Source organism: Acomys russatus, chromosome 29, assembly GCF_903995435.1.
Source record: "Acomys russatus chromosome 29, mAcoRus1.1, whole genome shotgun sequence".
Taxonomy (NCBI): Eukaryota; Metazoa; Chordata; class Mammalia; order Rodentia; family Muridae; genus Acomys; species Acomys russatus.
The window spans coordinates 21,385,561-21,390,523 of NC_067165.1; the positions used below are offsets into that span (position 1 = coordinate 21,385,561).

At 44.7% G+C, this 4,963-nt stretch overlaps 1 pseudogene; it reads right to left on the reverse strand.

Moving 5' to 3' along the window:
- Positions 1-3,903: 3,903 nt before the first annotated feature.
- Positions 3,904-4,565, reverse strand: LOC127211351 (nucleoside diphosphate kinase A-like; annotated as a pseudogene).
- Positions 4,566-4,963: the final 398 nt, after the last annotated feature.

Sequence of the window (4,963 nt, forward strand, 5' to 3'; positions counted from 1 at the left end):
GAGAGCGAGAGAGGAGAGAGAGCGAGAGAGAGAGGAGGAGGAGAGAGAAGAGGAGAGAGGAGAGAGAGAGAGAGAGAGAGGAGGAGAGAGAGAGGAGAGAGAGCGAGAGAGGAGAGAGAGAGAGGGGACCGAGAGGAGAGAGGAGAGAAGGAGAGAGGAGAGAGAGGAGAGAGGAGAGAGAGGAGAGAGGAAGGAGAGAGAGAGAGAGAGAGAGAGAGAGGAGAGAGGAGAGAGAGGAGAGAGAGAGAGAGAGGAGGAGAGAGAGAGAGAGAGGAGAGGAGAGAGGAGAGAGAGAGAGAGAGAGAGAGAGAGAGAGAGAGAGAGAGAGGAGAGAGGAGAGAGAGAGAGGAGAGAGAGAGGAGAGAGAGAGAGAGGAGAGAGAGAGGAGAGAGGAGAGAGAGAGAGGAGGAGAGAGAGAGAGAAGAGAGAGAGAGGAGAGAGAGAGAGGAGAGAGAGAGAGAGGAGAGAGAAGAGAAGAGAGGGAGAGAGAGAGAGAGAGAGAGAGAGAGAGAGAGAGAGAGAGAGAGAGAGAGAGAGAGAGAAGCAGCAGCCCAGCAGCAGAGAGAGAGAGAGGGAGGAGGAAGAGAAGGAGGAGCAGAGTGTGGCAGTACAAGCCTCTCAGCTCAGCAACTGGGCTGAAGCCAGAGGATCAAAAGTTTCAAGCCAGCCTGTGTTGTGCTGCAAATTCTATTGAAAAATATCAAAATAAAATAAGAATGTATTTTGCAACCTCTCAGTTAAACATTTAAATAGTTATGTAAGAACATATAAACATAAAAGCGGGAAGTACAAAAAGTAAGACTAACCGGTTAATTAAAATATTGCCAAGTATAGGCTTACGGATTTCTGTGACTTTGGGGTCAGCCTGGTCTATGTAGTGAGTTCCAGGTCAGCCTTTGCTATGTAATGAAGCCTTGTCTCAAAACAAAATAAACAAAATGGTGGGTCGGGGGGAGATTTATAAAACAAGAGAATAGGAAGACAAAGCAAAGAAGGGGGGGTGAGGTGGGGGTGGGGGGTCGTGTCTAGGAAGATGGTCCAGTGGTTAAGAGCATTTACTGCTCTTGCAGAGGATGGAGTTCAGTTCCCAGCAGCCACATGGTAGCTTACAAACATCCCTAACTCCGGTTCCTGGGACTCTGGCACCCTCTTCTAGCTCCTCACTCCACAAAGTACATTTGCATACCTTCAGGCAAAACACTCATACACATAAAATAAATATAAATAAATCTTATAAAAGAAAACAAATAGCAAGATGGTAGATTTAAGCCAAAATACATTAGCATTTATTTTTTTAAAAAACTTTTTTATGATTTATTAATTTTTATTTTTATGTACATTGGTGTTTTGCATGCATGTACGTCTGTATGAGGGTATCAGATGCCCTGGAACAGGCATTATATACAGTTGTGAGCTGCCATGTGGTTGCTGGGAACTGAACTCCTATGCTCTTAATCGATGAGCCATCTCTTCAGCCCCATATCTCAGCATTTAGAGCAAGGATAAATGAACTAACCAATCTAATTAAAGAGACAATATTAGGGGCTGGAACTTGCCATCAAGACTGATACCTGAGTTTGGTACTTGGAACCCTCATGGATGAAGGAGAGAATTGACTCATACAAGCTGTCCTTTGTCTTCCTAAAGAACATTGTAGCATGTGCAAAATCTCCCTCCCTTCCCCTCCCCCTCAGCATAATTTTTATTTTTTATCTAATTAAGGAGAGAGAACCTGGACAGATGTGGAGGTGCCTGTCTTTAATCTCAGCACTTGGGAGACAGAGGTAGAGGCAGAGGCAGGCAGATCTCCATGAGTTCAAGTCCAGTCTGGTCTTTGGAGTGAGTTCCATGGTATCCAGGGCTACACAGAGAAATCCTAAAGGAGGTTGGAGAGATGGCTCAGAGGTTAAGCACACTGGCTGTTCTTCTAGAGGTCCTGGGTTAGGTTCCCAGCACCCACACGGTGGCTCACAGCCATTTGTAACTCCAGTTTCAGGGGATCTGATACTCACTTCTGGGCTATATGGGCATCAGGCACACACATAGAGCTCAGACTTACATGCAGGCAAAATACTCATATATATAAAAATAAATAAATCTTAAAAGCTTTTAAAATTTTTTATACTTATGGGTATTTTGCCTGCATGTACCACATTCATACCTGGTGCCCATGAAGGCCAGAAGAGGGCGTTGGAGCCCCTGGAATTGGAGTTACAGACAGTTGTGAGTTATGATGTGCGTGCTGTAAAATTAAACCCTTGTAACTACTGAGCCAGCTCTCCAGCCCCTAATAATACATTTTTTAAAAATTAAAGAATGATACAACATTGATCTGATCAGATTAAAAAAAAAAAAACAAAAACCAACTACCTGCATTTTACTCAATAATTGCTATATGCCTTTTAACAATAATCTTGAATGTAATGTTGTCATAATCCTGCAACTAAAACATGCTAACTGGATAACTAGATTTAAAAATAAAATACAACTGTTTACTGCCTGCAAGAAACTCACCTCTGCTAGGCGTGGTGGCGCACACCTTTAATCCCAGCACTCGGGAGGCAGAGGCAGGGGGATTGCTGTGAGTTCGAGGCCAGCCTGGTCTACAAAGTGAGTCCAGGACGGCCAAGGCTACACAGAGAAACCCTGCCTCGAAAAACAAAACAAAACAAAACACAAAACAACAACAACAGCAACAACAACAAAAACCTCACCTCCCTAGAAAAAGACACAGAGACAGCCAGTAAAAGGGTAGAAAATGACATTCCATACAAACAGAGTCCGAATGGAAGTAAGAGTAGGTGTGTTTGTATCCAACAGAAAAGGCTCAAGCCAAAATTACCCAGGGGAAAAAAAACCAAAGGCCTTTATATATCGATACAAAGAACAATCTATGAAGAAGATAAAACAATTATAAATACATACACAATATTGCCACACTCAATTTCGAAAAGTAAACACCACAAGGACATAAAGAGAGAGACAAACCAAACACATGCTAGAGGGTGACTGCACACTATCCCGCTTCCACTAACAGATGTCATCAGAAAAAAAAAATCAACGGAGTATTCCATCCTTTATTAGCTCGTATAAGAATAAAACTAAAGCCTGGCACAGTGGCATATGCCTGTAATCCCAGCACTTGGGGAGGCAGAGGCAGGTGGATCTCTATGAGTTCAAGGCCAGCCTGGTTCTACAAAGCAAGTCCAGGTCAGCCAAGGCTACACAGAGAAACCCTCTCTCAAAACCAAAACCAAACCCAAAACAAAACAAAACAAAAAAAACCAACTAAACTAAACTAAAAACCAACTGCAATTGTATGTGGTTCTAAAAAAATGTCTAGATTTCATGTACGAGAGATAATGTGTGATATGTGCCTTTCCAAGTCTGGCTTATTTCACTTAGCTGGGCCTCTGAAGTTGCATCTATTGCCTTACAAAACACATACAAAATTTATAAAACAACTAAGATTTATTTGTGTGTGTGTGTGTGTGTGTGTGTGTGTGTGTGCGTGTGCGTGTCTGCAGCACGTGTGTCAGGACATCTTAGAGGCTAGAAGACCATATCTAGTACCCTGGAAGTGGAGTTAACACTGTTATCCAGTGTGGGTGCTGGGAGCCAATTCTGGTAAGTACCCTTAACCACTCAGCCATGTCTCCTGCCCAAATGACTTAATTTTATTTTCCTTAGAGTTGAATGATACTCCACTCCATATTCTTAACCTATTTCCTTTATTCATTCCTCTGTTGATGGGCATCTAGGCTAATTCATGACTATTTGTTGCGGCCAGTGCAGTGGTGAGCATCTAGTGGTATTGACTTTCATTTCTTCAGGCACATACCCAGGAGTGATACAGCCGGATAATATGCAAAGTCTATTTGTATTTTTTTTTTTTTTTGAGGTGAAACATTTTAATCCACCGCTAGCACTTAACACTGCACAGGAAGTCACTGCTCCCAGAGGTTCCTTCCAGGTCAAAGGAAGTTCCAGAAATATCTAGAGTTACTGGTCCCCAGCCCGTGAGAGCAGAGGTAAGTAGGCAGAAAAGCAGGTGCCCTCCTGTCACTCATAGATCCAGCTCTGAGCACAGCTCTTGTAATCCACCAGCTCCTCCGGCTGAAACCACAAGCTGATCTCCTTCTCTGCACTCTCCACAGAATCGCTGCCGTGGATGATGTTCCTGCCAACTTGGATGCAGAAGTCTCCTCGGATGGTCCCAGGCTTGGAGTCTGCGGGGTTGGTCTCCCCTAGCATCACCCGGCCCGTCTTCACAACATTCAGCCCCTCCCAGACCATAGCAACCACTGGTCCTGAGTGCATGTGTTTCACCAGGCCGGAGAAGAAGGGGCGGTCCTTCAGGTCGATGTAGTGCTCCTTGAGAAGGTTCTCTGAAGCCTGCATAAACAAACTTCAAGCCAACGAGGCGGAACCCCTTCTGTTCGAAGTGCTTGATGATCTCACCCACAAGCCCCCGCTGGACGCCATCAGGCTTGATGGCAATGAAGGTATGCTCACTGGTGGCCATGGTCCCCCTTCAGAAGCCAGGTCTTAAACTCCGGCTGCCAGCACCGGAAACGTGCCCCCTCTATTTGTATTTTTAAGGAAGCACCCAGATTGGTTCTGGAGCGATTTACAACTCTACCCACACTGTAGACCCCTCCCCCCATGTTCCCTTGCCAGCCCTCATTGTTGCTCATTTTCCTGATAGCTGGAAGCTTAGTGCAGTTTCCTTCTTTTTGATTTTATATTTACTTACTTATTTATTCGCATGTGTCTGTTCTCTTGCACACATACCATGTCACCTGTGTGCAGGTCAGAGTTCAAGTTTTAGAAGTTGGTTCTCTCCACCCTGTGGGTCCCAGAACTCAGACTCAGGTGGGCAGGCCACAGGCATCTGAGATAGTGCCTTATTCCAAATCTACTAAGATAGCTGAGGCTGGCTTTCAACTCATCTCCATCTCCC